Raw genomic sequence first — 18,481 nt, 5'->3', positions numbered from 1 at the left:
CAGGCTAAGCCACAGGTAAGCCTACCCTTGAGGTGCAAGCATAGTCAGGTGATTGACAGCATCACTACAAAATAAGGGGTAATGATGAAGAAAAAACATTCCAGGAGCAGAGACCATTTATGCAATGATCAAGTACCCCTGGGAGGAAAAGAAGCCTGAAAAAAAAATGGATAGAGTTTGATAGGGGCCAGGGAACAATACAGCTCCATGGCAATGAGGAGCCTTGGAAAGTGCGACCAGGAGTCAGGCTACTGGATTCTCTTTCAGGTTTTGTCCCTGTCTCAGTCAATACAGGTCTACTAGCCAGGCCTGTGCAGGACAATGTCAGCAATGAAACAGACAAGCATGGGCCTTAACTCTCATGAAACTCACATGGCCTGGCAATGACCTGCTAGGAGGCAGGTCCCTTCCTTCTGGTCCATTTCCTCACTAGCTTAAAAAAAAGAAAAGCACCAGCTGATCTCTATGGACCTTCCCAGCCCACAGAGGCAGAATTCTTCCCATTCTTCCTTTCTCTCTTATCTCCCTCATTTCCTTTCTCTAGGCTTCTGGAACCCTCCTTTCCTTCAAAAAAAAAAAAGATTTACTGCCTGGGAGTTTCCTGGTGGCTTAGTGGTTAGGATAACGGGATTTCATTCCCATGGCCCTGGTTCAATCCCTGGTTAGGGAACTGAGATCTCACAAGCTGTGAGACATGGCCAAAAAAGAAAAGGGAAAATAAAAAACTTACTGCCGCTTTCATATGTTTGGTTAGTGAGGGATAGCAAAAAATACGGACAAACACCTTGCCAATGGGCCAGATCCTGGAGCTAGATAGCTCTAGAATGGCCAGGAGCAAGAGGAAAGGGCATTCCAGGTGGAAGGAACACAGTGGGCAAAAGCCTGGAGGCAGGGAAGTTTAAGGAATTCAGTTCAATCAACTTTCACCAACACCTATCTGGGCCATACCAGGTGGTGGCAGGTCCCTGTCGGAGAGCTCAGAATTCAAGGGACCCAGGGATGAGTTAACAGAAGAGAAGCTGGATCAGGGAGACCGTGTGTTTGAACTTGTTGTGTAGGTGATGGGGAGAGTGACAGGCTCCAACCTGGGTCTCTTGACTCTATTTTTCTTTTCCTTTTCCATCATGTTCTCTGTTGCTTCTTCCTTTTTCCCCCAGGAAAAGTCACTGGCCTAAACTCTAGTCCTAGATTTGAGTCCTGATTGTCATTTACTAGCTGTGCAACCTTGGGCTAATTACTTAGCCTCTCTGAGTCTCTATTTCCAAATCTGTAAAATGGGGCTAATGACATCTGGTGGAAGGTTTCAGTAAAGTCATGCACCCGGCAGGAATCTGAGGCACAGCTAGCAATGAGCGAAAGAGGATGCTGCCTTTGGCTTCAAGGGGCAGCAGAGAGCCAGCTAGCCATGTCCCTGAGAGCTGGGTATCTGGACTCTCTCTTGCCTCCCTTTGTCAAGTTCCTATCAGTCCTGCTCAGGAGCTAAGGAACTTGGGGGCAGGGGGCATTTTCAGGGGAATCCCCAGGTAGGAAAAGCAGAACTGCCTTCCTCACTCTAGAGGATAAAGCTGTCCCCAGACCCCAAAGCTACCCAGGTGGCGCTAGTGGTAAAGAACCCATCTGCCAATGCAGGAGACGTAAGAGATGTTGAGTTCGATTCCTGGGTCTGGAAGATCTCCTGGAGAAAGGAATGACAACACACTCCAGTATTCTTGCCTGGAGAATCCCAGTGGACAGAGGATACCGGTGGGCTACAGTCCATGGGTTGCAAAGAGTTAGACACAACTGAAGTGACTTAGCATGCATGCAGACCTCAAAGCAGGACCCCCACATCCCAGCCTCATTTTCTGCCTGAGGAATGGGGAGGGGCCCAGTCAAAGAAGGATACTCAAATCCCTGCCTTCCCCGACTTCTCTCTCAAACACCTTATTAGCCAGCCCCTCCCTAAGGGACCCTCTTTTAGAAGGAGGGGGCGAAGTACAGATGGACCCCCCCCTGTTACCATGGAGATGGCAGGGAAAGGGTTGCTGTATTGCCATGGCAACAATTGACGTCAGCACTACCCTTTCCCATCGCTTGATATGAGAGGGGGGCAGCCACCCCAACCACAAGCAAATCCCCCACAAAGCCTCCTCCCTTTATTGAGCCAATCAACCAAGGGGTCGACAGGCTTAATATAGCACAGGAGTTAAAAGCACAGACTCTGATGTCAGTCAAACCTTGGTTCAAATCCTCTTTTTGCATGGTTTTAGATGTTTGAATGTGAGCAAGTCCCTTAACCCTGGAAGACTGGTATGTACAATGGGGATAGAAAGCTACATGCCTCCAAGGGTTAATGTGAGGACTGCAGGGGTCATGCAGGTGACGGGCACTGGGCCAGTTCATGGGAAGTACACACTGATGTTAGTGACTCTCTAGAGTCCTGGGGACCTGTCAGGGCATTGTGGCTTTTCAGATATAGACTCACAGCCCCTAAAAGGCTTCCAGGATTCCTAAGGACTGGCCCTGAGTTTGAGCATCTCAGAATTGGCGGGGAGGGGGGGTGGGGGTGGGGGGGGGGTATTTCCTTGGTGGGACAGTGGATAAGAATCCATCTGCCAGTGCAGAGGACATGGGTTCAAGCCCTGGTCTGGGACGATCCCGATACATGCCAGGAGCAATTAAGCCTGAACACAACTACTGAAGCCCACACACCCTAAAGCCTGTGCTCCACAAGACAAGCTCCACAATGAGAAGCCCGCGTACAGCAACTAGAGAAAACCCACATGCAGCAACAAAGACCCAGAGCAACCAAAAGTAAAAATTTATTAATTAAAGAAGAAATGGGGGAGGTGAATCCAGAGACAGTGGAATTTCCGGAATCTGAGGAAACTCCAGATGCCGCTTTCCTTGGAACCTCATCACATCCAAACCCTGACCCAACTTCCCCTTCCTCCTCCCATCTGCCTCCTCCTCCTAGGCCTTCTTAGCAGCCATCTACCTCTCAAGACTCCATCTGCTCCTCTAGGAAAAAGCATGGATGAGGGCCATGGGGAGACATCAGGCAATCTGACACCAGGTAGATCAGTGGGTTGGACCCCACAGGGATCCATGGACCTCTCCCCACCCTCCCTTGGGGTGAAGACACTGGAATCATTCTCACTCCCTCTCTTTACCCCAGGCCCCAGTCCAGGCGCCCACAGTCGATTCTCTAATTCCACTGTATTGCCCTGAATCAGACTCCAATTGCTACTCATCTGGATGACTCCAGCGGCCCTCCAACCTGTTTTTCTTTTTTTCTTTTTATTCCTTTTTAAAATTTTTTAAATACTTTTTATTGATTTATTTGACTGAGTGGGTCTTCATTGTGGCCCCTGGGATCCTCACTGTGTCATGTGAAATATTTCATTGTGGCACGTGGGCTCACTATTTGTGGCACAGAGGCTCAGCTGCTCCACAGCCTGTGGGATCTTGGTTCCCCAACCAGGATCAAACCCACAGCCTCCGCAAGGAAGTCTCCTCCTAACTGGTCTTATGGTCTTGTACTTCCTTCCCTGCTTGATTCCTCCAGCCCTGAATTATTCTATAAAGACCACAACCCAGCCATGTAATTCTCCTATTTAAATCTCATCAATGGCTCCTTTACGTCACTTACCCAACCACGAGGACACCCCTGAGTTCACAAAACCTTCTTTCCACCTCTCAGCACGCTGTTCCTTCTGCCTGGAATAGCCTCCTCCCACCCCCCTTATCCCTCAGCTCTCTACCAATTGTCAGTCCTCAAAGAAGGCTCCTCTGACCACCTGTCCGTTCCCTCCCAGAGCACCTGCTGATCCCACTGTGTCCTCACCTCTTCCCTGATCCCTGCTGAATGCCTATTCACCCCATTACACTACAGACTCACCGAGGGCGGAGCCTGTGTCATATTCACCCTGACATCCTGGGGCTGGGAACGGAAGGGCTCAGGAGTTAGTAGAATGTCTGTCGATTAGACTGGCTACTGAACAACGGCTAGATGGGTCCACAGAGGGGAGGCCGAGCGCGGCGAGGTGAAGGAACAGCAGAGGCGGTTGGGGGATCTGCAATGGCCTCCCTAAGGAACTGACCCTGAAACTAAAACAAGACGCGGTCACCCACACAAGGACAGGGCGGTGGGAAATATCCCCAGCCCCGAGACTGGTCTGTGCCACGATGAACATGGTGCTGATGACATTGTGAAGAGGGAAACATTCAAGTCTTGGAAAGACAGCCCTGGCTGCTCTGTAAGAACAGACCACGGAAGAGATGGCAAGGAGCAGGAGAGAGATCATTCAGGAAGCTGCTGCAGCCTCCCAGGTGAAAGGCGGTGGGGCCTTGGACCAGGTGTGAACAGTGGAAATGGAGAAAAGCAACTGTATTTTAGACATCCTGGAGAGGACAGGATTTTGTAACTGCTTGACTATGAAAATGGAGAGACAGGGAAGAGTCTAGAAGCAAGCCCAGATTTCCAGTTCAGGCAACGGAGGAAACAGCCAAGCTGGGGAACATCGGAGGGACAGGTATGGGGCATGTCTGCTGTGAAGTGGGACATCCAGAAGAAGGGGGCCAGGAGACAGGTCTTGGGCAGGGAAGAGGGGTCTGGGCTGAGAGACAGAAGTGAGTCTCTGACAAAGGTGGGCATTAAAGGCACAGGAACCGACAAGATCCCCAGGACATACTACAAGGCCCAAGAACACCCATGATTAGGCACTGAGCAACAAATGAGAAATTTGCCACATGGCGGCAACCGGTGAGATAGTAAATAAGTCAAGACTGCAGTTTTCAGAAAAACAAAGGCCCAAAAATATTTCAAATAGGAAAGAGTGTTTGTGTCAAAGTCGGTCACTGCTCAAGGGTCAAGTCAGATAATGACTCATGAGCATCCCTGGGATTTAGCAACAAGGAGGTCAGTGGTGACCTTGAGGAGCTGTTTCTGTTCCTGTGGAATGGTGAGGGAGGGAGCCAGATTGCAGGGGTAGGGTGAGGAAGTAGAAACAACACGTGCACACAACTCTTTCAAGAATCTTGGCTGTGAAGGGGAGCTGGAGAAGGACCCAGGGCCAAAGGAAGGCTTTCTTCTTTTTCAAAGATAGGAAAGACTAGAGTCTGTTTGTTTGCTGCTGGGAAACAGCCATCAGGGAGTCAGAGGTTGGAGACAGGGAAAGGAGGAAGGGATGAGAGGAGGGAAATTCCCCAAGGAGAGAAAAGAGAAGGTGAAATCCCCAAATATGGCCACACAACTGGGGTGGGGGGGCAAGCCCGTACAGAGCTCCGGGGACTCCGAATAGCTGCCCACTCTTCCCAGCAGCCAGTGTGAGTCACTGGGGGAAACAGCCCAAACTGGCAGTATAGAAAAGGGCACAGGGCCAACATGTTCCCCAGGGGGTGGGGGAGCAGGGCCCAACCTGGGCTATGAGCCCTGAACCCCATGCCCTGAGCAGGACAAGGGCACAGGGAAGTTGTCTTACCCTTTGTAGGGGCAGGCAGAGTAAACTGGCTTTTCGCTGTCCCTCTCTGAATCTATTTCCCTTTCTGCAAAAAAACTTACGTTAGGGTTTTTAACTTTTTTTTTTTAATTTTTGGCAGGAGGGTGGGACAGGTGTCAGGGACCCTTTCTAGATTTCTAGATTGCTTCCAGAAACATATGTGTATTTGAACTTGGCAGACAGTTTAGTGAAGACCCACAGATTCATCCCTGGCTTCCAGATATATCTGAACTAGAGTTGGCTGAGGAGCCTTCCACCTCTGATTTAAGGGTTTCCTGGAGCAAGGGAAAGGCTCTTGCAAGGGCCAAGGGGGCAGAGGTGGGGAGCTCTGAAGCCTGGAAACAGTGAGGCCTTTTGAGGTGTGGCGTCTTCCTGAGCCTTACACATCACGGGTGTGTAAGCAGAAGATGGAGGTCCCTGGTTGAAATAAAAGGAAGGGTTGATCCAAAAAGCAGCTGACCTTTCCTGGGCCCCTCTTGCTGCCTCTGTCCTTGTCTTTCTGTCCCTGACCCTGCGGGACTAGCATCCCAGGGAATCCCCCAGCGGTGGTGACCAACCCCCTCCCCCTGAAGCAGCTGGTGAAGAAAGACCACCGACTAGACCCCGCCAGAGGGCCTGGTGCTGCCCCACCCGGCTCTGGCAGCTGAGGCCTCCTGCTAAAAACAGCGGGGCCCGAGGGGAATATGGGCTTTCAGGCCTCCCTCTCCACGTCCCAGCAGTTATTAAAAGAGGCCGAAGAGGACCAGGCGGCCTGGACACTATGCTATTCACCGAGACTGCCCACTTGGTGGTGAATTTTCTTCTGTCCCGGTGAAGGGGTCCAGAGGAGGGTGCCGGCGAGATAAAGGCCCAGGGTCTGGCAGCAGGCGGGGAGGAGGAGCGCAGGTCCTTGGGAAGACCCCGAGAGGGGCCTCCAATCTCCCTCCTCCCCAGCTTGGGCCAGGACTGATCCCGACCCTCGCCCCGCGGCGTCTGATCCGAGGAGGCCGCCTCCTCCCAGCGAGTCGCGCCTCCTGGGGGGACCGCTGCCCTGTCTCCCCTACGGGGGCCCCCAGGCCACGCCCCCGCACCGCCTGGACTAGGAGTTATGTTTCTAGGGCTGCCGGAGCCCGGTCTTGCGGGCGCCCGCCGACCGCCGAAGCCTGGGCGACTACTGGATGAGCCCGGAGCGCAGCCGCTCGCCGGGCACCGCCTGGCGCTGGCCCGCGCGCAACCTGCTACTGCTGCCGGGGGCCACCGGGGTGGCGGACGTGCCCTCGGTGCGGGGCCCAGCTGCTACGGCGCGCGCCCGACCCTCCTGTGAGCGCGCGGGGCGGGGCGGGGCGGAGGCGGAGGCCCCCGGGAGGGCGGGGCGGAGGCCCGGGTGGGCGGGGCGGAGGCCCTGAGAGGGGAGGGGCGGAGCCTACGGCAGGGGCGGGGTCTGTGGAAGAGGCGGATCCCCAGACCCGAGGGTCGGTCAGGGGTTGGATAGGCTGGCTTGACTGAGGCTGGGAGGGGGAAGAGGGAGCGGAACTGGGTGGTTAAGGGCGGGGCCTGAAGCGACTGTCCAAGGAAGGCAGTGGGAGTAATCCCAGAGCGAGTCGGATTTGCCCCCGTCCTGGCGGCCCACTTTTCCCTCCCTAGGTGGAAGCACCGGTGGCAGAATATTAACTACCAATACCTGGGCAGGAGGAAAAGCGATCTAGCTCCCCGGCACCCCCGAGAGCCGGTGAAGGGCGGGGCCCGCAGAGGGCGCGACCTCGGAGGGGCGGGCCTAGGGGGCGGGACCTGGCGGAGGTTGGGGTGGGGAAGGGTGATACCCCGGCACGAGGTCAGGCCGCCTTGCCTTCCGGGCGCGAGGTCACTCCGCCTTGCCTACCAGGCTCGAGGACCCAGAGGGGATGAGCCGCAGTGAGAAAGGCCCCGCGGGCTGGGCGTGGGTTTCTGCGGGGTTATTCATTCCTGCCCTTTTCAAACCACCACAAACATTTTTTTAGGAGGTTGATAGATTCGTCTCTATTAAAAGTTCTGTTCATCAAAAGACAACTAAAGGGGTAGAATAGAGTTTCAAAGAGGGCTCTTCAAACACAGTGCCAAGTTGAGCCTGGCGCAGGGAGTGTGGAAACCAGAATAGATCATGGCCTTAGTCACCAACTGGGTCAGTTTCAGGACAAGAGTGACCCCAGCCCCAGGCTTGGTGACCAAGCTGAATGAACTAAGTGAATCGGTCTGCTTGAAGGACACTCCCGTGTGTGTCTGTGTGTGCTTCACATTTGGGGGCATCTCTGAATGTTGCATCACCTCTGAACATGGTTCTATTTCTCTGTGTGTCTGTCTGTCCCTGGTTTCTGTGTCCATTCGGTTATTCAGCAAGTATTTATCAGGGCCTATTTTAGAGGGTTGTGTCAGATGTATATTCTGAGTCACTGAGTTCAAATTGGTGAAAAGGATAGTTGAGGCTCCCTCATGGAGCTTACATTCTGGTGGGGAGACAACAATAAAGAGAAGTCAGAGATAAACAGTGTTCTGTGTTTGAGAAGGATGAAGTGGGCCAAGTGCTATGTTGTGTGGAGAGGGCACAGCCTGTGTTTTGTTCACAGATCTGACTCATAACAGGGGCTCACTAAAGGGTGTTGAATGGATGGGTTGGCCAGGAGGTCCTATCTGAGGAGGTAACTGTAGATCAAGGCTTGAAGGGTGAGAGAGCAGCCACTTCAGACTCTGGGAAGAGTCTGGCTGGAGGGAACAGCCTGCATGTTTGTCTCATGCATGGCCCTTTGCCTTTAGCTATCTATCTTGTAATACCCCTTTGGCTATGTCTCTGTTCCTTTCTGTTGTCTCTCTGATCTTGGGGGTGGTGGGCAGGGGGTAGTGGGGTGGGGATGAGATGGGTTTCAACAGGGCCCTCCAAGATCTCTGGAAGTGAGGTCACTGCTGAGTTGATTCACTCCACTGGCCCACTCTGGCCTAACCTGCCTGGTCTGGATATTCCCCTGGAAGCAACCCCTCCCCTCGGCAGCCTCAGTCCCACGATCTCTGGCTCCTTCCCAGGATAGCATCCTGCAGTCCGGAAGGAAGTCCTTCGTCCTGTGTAACCACAGTCCCTGCTGGGGCAACCACAGCCCTTTCCTCTCATTCTGCCCCACGGACAGAGGGGAGGAGATGGGCTGGCCCTGTGGCAGCAGATCCTGCCTAGACAGAAAGCCCAGCAAAGACCTGACAGAGTGGAGGTGACCACTCCTCTGCAACCCCAGGAAGGGGAACCTCAGAGGGGCAAAGACGATCACGCATCTGACGAGCCTCTGCCACATCCATTATTTCATTTAATCCTTCAACATTCCATTTTATAGATGGAAACTCAGGCAGGTCCGGAGAGGAAAATGTGGCAGAACTGGAACCACAACCCAGGTCTCTTGATAAAACAGTTGTAACACCTAATATTTATTCCACATTTACTTTCAGCCAGTTATTATGCTAAAACTTTGCATGCTTCATCACAACCCTTAAGGTAGGTACCATTGATGTTTCCATTATCCTCATATAAGGAGACTGAGGCTCAGAGCCATGAAGTGACTTGTCCAAGGACGCCCCCAAGTTCACAGCAGAGCTGCGCAGGAGCCAGGACAGTCTGGTGTGCTCAGTGGCACGCCCTGTGCCCCAGGTCCCGGAAGAGTGTCACTGATGTCTGTTTTCCAGGAATTTGGGGAAACAGCTTCAGGTTCATCACATCACGGTCCCGAGGCTAACTTGTGCCAAGCCAGGATGAGCAGGAAGATGGCCCGGGAGCACTGCACAGCACTCTGTCCCCTTTCTGTGGGTGAAGATTGTCCCTTCGCCCTCTCTCCTGGGGTCTCCGTGTTCCTGCCCTTCACTGCCCAAATAAAGCAGCTTTCATTGCTCACTGGCTCTCCCTACTTTGGGGGGTAATGACCTGTGTCCTCCCCAGCTACACACACTGAGTCAGACTGAACCCACAGAGCTGGGAAGACCTTTGCAGCCACCCTTGAATGTCCTACTGCACCCATGGCCCCCCCATGGGGTTCACTGGGTGAACCCAAAGTGCTCCAGCTCCCCAGACTCTCACAGGTCATAGAAAGAGAAAGGCATACGCCAGCTCAGTAAGGTGCCAAAGGAGGGTGACATTAATTTGGGGAGGCATAGTGACTCCTCTGCAAGGTCAGGAAACCCCCACCCCTCCTTTTTTTAACCACACCACATGACATGTGGGGTCTTAGTTCCCTGACCAGAGATCAGGGATCAAACCCATGCCCCCTGCTGTGGAAGCTCCGAGTCTTAACCACCAGGCTGCCAGGGAAGTCCTCCAGGAAAGCCTTCTGGAGGATTTCCTTGAGTCAAGTCTCCACAGATGGGCAGGCCCTGGGTGCAGCTATATGGGAAGTAGCAATCCAAGCAGAACTGGCAGCATAGAGAAAGGTTTGGTGATTTGCAGGCTGCAGTGGTATCGTTGAAGCTGTCATCCCGCTGAGGGAACCATGAGATTGGCAGCCAGGGCTCTTTGCCTAAGGTGGAGCTAGCTGAGCCTGGCGCTTCAAGGACCTTGAAAGCCAGGAAAAGGGGTTGGACATGCTCCAGGAGGAAGTAGAGAGCCATGGACAGGTTTAAAGCAAGGGAGGGACATGATCCCCTCATGGCATCTCTAGGCCTACAGCCCTCGCAGGGTCTCAGAGTCTGCTCTGGTGGGCAATGAGTGGTCTCCGGCCCTCAACTAGGTCCAAGGCCCTGGGCACCTGTTGCTGTCCCCTTTATACACTCTTGCAGGTCTTACCTGGGACCGAGGCTGGGAGTGGATCAGCTCAAGCTTCCCTGCAGGGATCCGGCAGAGGCGGCTGATGGCTTGAGCCATCTTTGGGCAGGTACCCTGACTCAACCGCCCTGTGGTCAACAGCCTTGCCCTCCCCCTCCATAAGAGCCACTTGTAACCCATCCCCTGTCCTTTTGGGGGGGTCTCTCTGTCACATTAACAGGTAAATGCAAGACAGCAACCCCCACTCCCCACACCCAGTGGACCCCCAGAGTCAGCTCCCTTCCTCCTCTAGCCCCCCTCCCTCCAATGGAACCTCGCCCCCATCTCTGGTGCTCTCCACTGCCTGAATGTCTCTGCACTTCATCTCCACCTCTGCCCTCTGCCCTCGCCTAGTTCAGGCCACCTTCACTGTTGTCTGGACCAGTCTGACCAGCTCTTCCTTGGTTTATCTTGCCTCCAACTCTGTCCTTTTTGATCTGTGTCCTGAGCCTGTTGTTCTGTGTCTTGTATGTTCCTGTAGCACATCCGGGGTGGTCTCCAAGGGCAGCCAGAGTAATGGAGAGATCTGGGCTGAAGACAGAGATTTCATAATGGTCAGCATACAGATTCTCCTATAGATACACATAGAGAAGGACAGAGAAGAGTTACAGAGACAGATAGACACACACATACAGGGATCTTCTCTCCAACACAGATTTCATTCCAGATGTCTAGATCCCAACAACATTCCAAAGGCACCTCGACTTAACCTGTCCAAAGCTGACCTCTCCATTTCTGTGGTGCCCCACTGCTCCTCCTCTAGACCTCCTGAGTGCAACTTGGCACCTCTTTCCCCCCATTTCCCAAGCCAGATCCTCAGGCACCATCCTTGGCCCTCCCTCCTGACTCCCATCATCCTGTCTTTTGTTAAGACTTGTCACTTCTGCCCCCCAAACCCCTCCTATACCTCTCCTCCTCTGTCTTCCTCCACCTTCAGCAGCATCTGAGCTGGCAGATCACACATTCCTTCTAGAAGCCATTTCCTCCCTCATTCTTCAGGATACCCTGCTCCTGGTTCTCTTCCTTTCTCTGCCCATGAGCTGAACCCACCTGCTGGCTCCCCATCCAGAGTCTCAATGCTGGAGAGGCCCTGGCGGTGTCTTCTTGAGCCGCATCTCTCAGTGGATCCCATCCAGTCCTGTGGCTTCAAATTTGGGAGGCCTCCAAAGGTCTCCTCTGGAGTCCAGGCTCATAGATCTATTAACTGCCAGCCTGATGTCTCCATGGGGATGCTAATAGGCATCTCAAACTGAAGATTCCAGGTCCTGCTCATAGTCCCCAGCCCCGAGGACAGAGTCTAGTCTAATCCAGGAAGTGTTGGTGTTGGCTCACTCTCCCCACTCTCTTTAGTTAGGTTCCTACCATCTCTTCCCATCATGGATTATTTCAACATCGCTTCTTGCATAGCAGAAAAGAAAGACAATTGCACGTGAATACAGGAAGGAGAGCAGGCTAGGGCTTGGGGGAAAGCCCAGAGTGTGCTATGGGGAATCAGTGAGGATCTCAAATGTAAGGCACAGACTTTGTTCTGAGGGCAGTAAGGAGCCACAGAAAGGTCTGAAGCCAAGGGGGATGTGTTTGATTCTACATTTCTTTCATTCATTCCTTCACTCATTTACTCCATCTGTCAACAGATTATTCATTGAGCACCCCCTATTGGAAAGTAATTCTCAGGCAGAGGAGAATGAATGGAGGGGCTGGACTTGTGCAGAGAGCAAGTGAGAAGGCTGATGAAATGGCCCAGGTCCAGGTGAGAAAGGCCAATCATGGAGATGGAGACAGGGGAGGATGAGCTGATGGGGGTGGCCTAGTTATGCAGCACAGGTTTCTGGTTTGGGCAGCTGAGTGTTGGGAACCCTCAGCCCAGGGGTGTGGAGTATGTGGTGGGGGAGCCATCTCTTCCTCCTGGGGAATCTGGTAAGTCCTTGGGAGTGGTTTAAGAGAAAGCAGAGGGACTTCCCTGGCAGTCCAGTGGGTAATAAGACCCCATGCTTCCACTGCAGGAGGCACGGGTTCCATCCCTGGTCGGGGAACTAAGATCCCACATGCCACATGGCAAAAAGAGAGAGAGAGAGAAAGAGAAGAGTAGGAATTCAGCAAGTAAAGAAGTGGAAAGAGGCATTCTAGGTGGAGGGAACAGACTGTTCAAAAGCCCTGAGGTAGGAGAAGATCAGCCCTGAGGACCTAAAAAGCCAAGAGAGTTGAAGATCAATAGGCCAAGAAGGAAAAAGAGGGAAGTGAGGCTGGGAGTCCCATCTCTGAGGCACAACCTGGAGCATTGCAGGCTGGTCCCCAGAGATGCCAGACCTCCCTATGCAGACAGATGGGAGGGAAGGAGAATGTGAGGAGGAGCTGGGATGAGACAGATGATGTGCACGTCAAGGGGTGTCCACAGTATGTCTTTTCTGGGAAAAATCACTAAAAGAAGGTCCCCGGGGGATACTTCTGGAGTGTGAGAGAAAAGGAAGAGAATCCTCAGGGTTCTGGGGAGAGGCAGATTCCTTTCCCTTTTAAGGAACTGATTAAGCCCAGTAAATTTCCCTCTGAACACTTCAGCATCCTTAGAACAGTCTCTCTACCACCTGCCCAGGAAGAAAGTTGATGGAGGGGATACAAGGTTATCCCAGGGTGGCCCTAGACACCCACCTCCTATCTCTAGGGTAGGAAGGGAAGAGAATGGCCCTGGCCCAGGATTTCACATAATCACACTTAGGAACATTGTCAACTTTTCCCATGTGCTGCGCACTTCAGGTGCTTAGTTCTTAGGGCTCTATGTCATGATACTAGGTCGTTCATCTCACAATAACCCTGAGAAGGGGGTATAATCATCATTCCTATTTTACAGATATGGAGACTGAGGCTCAGAGCAGGCCTAAAGCCACATAGCTGGGACATGATGGAGCCAGTTCTTTACCACTACCATTGCCTCAACACAACAACACCTACTGCACCCTTCAGTTCAGTTCAGTTGCTCAGTTGTGTCTGACTCTTTGAGATCCCATGGACTGCAGCACGCCAGGCTTCCCTGTCCATCACCAACTCCTGGAGTTTGCTCAAATTCATGTCCATCGAGTCGGTGATGCCATCCAACCATCTCATCCTCTGTCGTCCCCTTCTCCTCCTGCCTTCAACCTTTCCCAGCATCAGGGTCTTTTCCAATGAGTCAGTTCTTCGCATGAGGTGGCCAAAGTGTTGGAGTTTCAGCTTCAGCATCAGTCCTTCCAATGAATATTCAGGACTGATTTCCTTTAGGATGGACTGGTTGGATCTCCTTGCAGTCCAAGGGGACTCTCAAGAGTCTTCTCCAACACCACTTTGTCAACTTTGAAGGTTCATCTAGTCAGAGACTGAACCCTTGCCACAACCCGAAGTGGTGCCAGATGTCCTTGCTGTATGGAGTGGGCATTTTGAGGCTCAGTAAGGGGAAGGGATTTGTCCAGAGTCACAAAGCGGGAAGGTGGTTGGAGCTTGGATCCAAATCATTTGGGGGAGGAGGCTGAATGGAAGAGGTGATGGGGCAAGATCTGAGCAGTGTGGAGAGGAAGGGGTGGGACTTGGGACTGGACTAGGAGAGAGTTTCAGTTTCCCTTTTAAAGGGACTTCCCCTAAATGGGGGATTTTGGCTGGAAATTTGTTAGCAATCCAAATTCCACTGGTTTGGCCACCTCTTCGCCACAAAGGCACCTGAGGATCTGAAAAGAAACTGAAAGTTGGGAAAAGGGGAGGGGCAGGGGCAAGGGAGAGGCCGAGAGCAGCCCAGAACTGGGTTGAATTTCTGGTGACCTCATTGAGCCTGGGGGAGATAGGCAGGTGAGCTGGGATTACACACCTCTTAGCTATTGGAGAAATTGAGCCCCAGAGAGACAGCTCTATTAGATAGTGGCTGGATCTTGTCCAGTTTGCACAACCACTGCCAACACACACACACACACACACACACACCAGGGGAAGAGGGAGCGAAAGGGAGAAATAAAAGGGCTGAGTGGCCTAAACTCCTGAAAAGAAACTTTCCAGATCCCTTGTCTCTGTGATGTGGTGACTGGTAGGATGGTGGGTCAGGGAAGGGTCCCTGAGGTGCCCAGAATCCAGACTCAGGTTCCAGGCCCAGGACTGGCCTCCTGACAACCCAGCCAGAACCCAGCATACCCAGGGTGCTGGGGAGTCCAGTTCCAGGGATCCCGGTCCTGCAGCTGCCATGCTCTCCCTGCTGACATCCGTAATGGCTCCTCCCAAACCAGAAGCAGCGGGACCCTTTGTGGAGGCTGCTCCTCAGAGGGCCTGGAAACCACTTTCTTTTAGACCTGACCTCCTCCTCTTCTGCTTAATGAACACTCCACCTGGCTGGGCTTCAGCATCCACCTCTATAAAGGGGAACACTGGGTCACGCAGTAACGTGGTATAACAGGCATGTATTGGTAGCAGCTGTGATTATTACCGTTGGTCATTCCTACCTTTTCAAAACTCTCCCGAGTGGTCAAGGATCCCCATGCGTCTGTGCTCTAGGGTTTGTCCTTCCCCTCCCATTGACTCCCTCCCTGGGGCCCTCTCCTGCTGCTGGCCTGGCTAATGGCAGAGCTTCCACTGCCCCAGGACTTCCTGGGTGACCTCATGCACTGCTTGGCTCCAGTCACCCTCTTACTAGCAGCAACCCGAGATCCAGATTTCCTGGGGTCACTTCTGACTTAAAACCTTCTGTCTGTTATCCCTTTAAGGTCACTAGCCGGAGTCTGGCCTTTGGGGCTTGGCCTTTGGCTCAGGAAACATGATCACATGCCTATGTGCTGAAGCATATAGGCTGCCTCCTGGATGGCCCCCCGAATTTTCTCTGGGCTCCTCAGACTCAACAAGGTTAAATTCCACAACCCCCTGCCAGCTTTATTTTTCCTCTGATTCCCTATCTCAGTCATGGGACCATGGACCCCAAACAGAAAACTCAGAAATCTTCACTCCCATGTCCTCACCCCATCCCTGTACCAGCCAGTCCCCAGATCCTAGAACCCTGTCTCTTTAACTTTGCTGTAGAACAAGCTTCTGCCTTCATCCCCACTCCACACAGACCATTTGCTGTTCCCTTGCGCTACTGGAAGCTTTTCCTCCAACCCTTGGCCCTCCCACAGGGCCCTCCTCCATGCAACCCACAGGTCTCTCATCTGACCCTGCTCTAGCTCTTTCTTCTCCTCTTAAGGCATTACCAGCCTCCCCAATGGGAAACCCCTGCGGGCAGGGGCCCGGCGTGACTCACAGCTGACACTCTGCCACGTAGGAGCAGAAGGAGGAACTCCAGTCTGTGCACTTGAATCACAGAGGCCAAGCTGTCACTGTACAGATGAGCAAACTGAGGCCTGAGAGGAGAGAACTGGCTTACAATTAAAGGAAAGCAGAGCTGGGGCTAGAACTATAAAGTCTCTGGGTCCAGGTGATCCTCCCTGGAAGGAGATGGGGACCCTGGGGCTGGGAAATGGGCTGCTCCAAGTCACCATTCTTGAGGTCTCCACTGGGACCTACCGGTCCTCTGGTGTCTCTTCCCCTCTCCAGGCCTTGGCATATGCTGGTCCCTCCCCTTGGAAGGCCCGTCCTCCATTCCTGATAAGATCCTGCCCACTCACCTAGCATCTAACCTGATCTCCATCACAGGACCCTCCTCAGAGGCCTCCCATGCCCCCACAGCCTTCTTTATGAGGTGGTGTTCTCTTTTGCCCTCCCCCCTCCTTTAGGGCTCTCCTGGGGTCCCATTCATTCCCTTCGGTCCATGGGAACTAGGAGCATCTCAGGCCAGGACCAGGGTCTGAGCCTTTATGGGAGAACTGGGACAGATGGAAGATGTGGGAAAATTCTAGTCTCTCAGCTTCCCTTCCCCTGTCCATCTCAGAGTCCCCACTCTTCCTGCCCCTGCCACTCTGTCCTGGCAAAAGCTCATATCTCAAAGGTCCTGATCACCACGATCTGACCCGCGGAGGCACACACAGCCACTCACACAAACACAAAGTAGCCACTCTCTCATGCACATACACATAGTCACACACCCAGTCACAGCCAGTCACCAACCCAACCTCAAGGACAGACAGGCACACACACCCAGAAAGTCTCAGAAAGTCATCAAGAGTCACCAAGCCTGTCTCTCTCACCCTTAATACACACTGCCAAACAAAGATGCAAACTCACACAACTACAAAAGTACACACCTGGTCACACACACACACACACACACACACCACATATACACAGAGTCACAGTCTCTCTCACACACAGACAGATACAGAGCAATACACAGTCACACACACAGAGAAACAGACACACACAGTTGCACACAGGCCCCTGGAGATACAGAACAATGGGCGCATTGTCTGGGCTGGCAGCAGCTGGGGAGAAAGGAGCCGCAGTGTGGATGGAGGGGGCTGTGGGGGCTGCTCTACCACCCCCACTCACCCCCGCAGCATCCCAAGCCTCTTCCCCCTTCCAGAAGCTGAATTCAGCTGGGACCTGGATTTGCTGAGGGATTCAGCTCTCAGGTGCCCCCTCCTCAGCCTCCTTCCATGTCTGGTGGGGGATGCAGGGCTCCCTTGTGGACCAGCCTCCTTCTGGGGCTCTGGGGAATTGGGATCCTTTAGCCCTCGATGGCTCCCCTCTCCTCCTGGGATCATCCTAACGATGCGCCACTCATCCCCACCAGAGCAGAGCCTGGAAATTGGGGACCTTGGGATCTTAACCTCTGACTCCAACCCCTCCAGGACTCACACAGCCTGCATCTGAGCCCTGCCAGCCAGAGCTGGCAGTGCCTGGCAGCATTGTGGGTTCCCTATTGTGGTCAAGACAGAAATGCGGGTCACGATGTCCATCCCTTACTGGCAGGGGTGGAGAAGTCACTGTCCTGTCAGTGAGTTGCCGTAGGGCATGGTGCGCCTTCCCGTCCCAAGAGCTGGCTCTTCTTGCCTCCCACCCTGACCAGGCAGCCCCAGATCTCAAGAGAGACTGCTTCCGGGACTTTCCTTATAGTTCACAGCCCCTTTTTACAGGTCTCTCCAAACTCTGTCTTACCCTCAGTTACTGGTATCTGCTGTGTACCCTTGGACATGTCATTTTCCCTTTCCGAATCTGTGTCCACTCTGAAAAACAGGGCGTTAATGAAGCTGAGAGTATTCTGTAGTCTCTGAGTAGGGGTGGGGGTGGAGGCTACAGGAGTGAGCGCTGCAGGTAGAAGTCATCTCAGCCCTGTCCTCAGATCTGTGGGAGTTCCTGATTTCTCAGGCCCTGGGGTGTTTCCACACCTCACAGCCTCAGGCCTCCCAGGAGACCTTACTTGTAGGAGGGAGGGAACAAGGGAGGGACATGCTGAGCTGTCCAGGACACAGCCTTGCTTTTGCAACACTTGGCTTCCGCCAGCCCCCATCTCCTTCCTCCTGGGGGCTGAGGGCAGCAGCCCGACGCACACATCCGGGGCCAGCCAGGACTCTGGGGTTCCCCCTGGCCTGGACTAGCGGCAGGAGGCTCCAGCTGCAGTCTCCAGCCACCTCCACCCGGCCCCTGTCTCCAGGGTCCCCTACTCAGGCAGGGCTGAATGAAGGCTGGACTGGGCAGCTTGGGGGCTGGCTCAAGGGACCATCCAAGGCCTCTCCTCCTGAGGAGCTGGAGTGCTTTAAGGGTTGTTGAGCCCCTTCCTGGGCTCCCTCTGCTGTCTTGGGGGGAACCCTGATGTAGGGGAGCGGATGTGACCGGGAAGTGCTGAAGTCAGACAGGTTAAGTCCAGGTCTCTGAGCCTCAGGCTCCTCAGCTTTCTAATGGGGATGGAAATACCTGCTAAGATCCCCCAGGGGGGACTTTGTCATGGGTCTGAGAGAAGATGGACCAAAGGTGAGTTTGTCTGTTGGGGCTTAGTGTGACTGGCCACCGAGGGACTGACAGGAGGGACGAGGGACAACCTCACGAGACTCACCAGACTAACCCTGTGGCCGGGCAGACCTCCCAGGCTGGTGGGGCAGGCAGCACGTGGGCGGGACCTCGGACCCAACTCCAGGCCTGAGGGGGCACAGAACCCAGCTAGGGCCCTGCGGCTGCCATGACCACATTCTCTGGAGCCCGCCGGCTGACGAGTCTGGGCATGTGAGTCCTTCGACCAGTTCTAGGGGGAGACTGACAGGGCTTGTCAATGCAGGACTAAGAAGATGGGGGCCACTCCAGGAGCTAGGGCGTCCACCCTGAGAGGTGGGCGGTGAGAGGAGGG

The sequence above is a fragment of the Dama dama genome, chromosome 8, assembly GCF_033118175.1.
Source record: "Dama dama isolate Ldn47 chromosome 8, ASM3311817v1, whole genome shotgun sequence".
NCBI lineage: Eukaryota > Metazoa > Chordata > Mammalia > Artiodactyla > Cervidae > Dama > Dama dama.
This window is presented reverse-complemented; position numbering follows the sequence as displayed.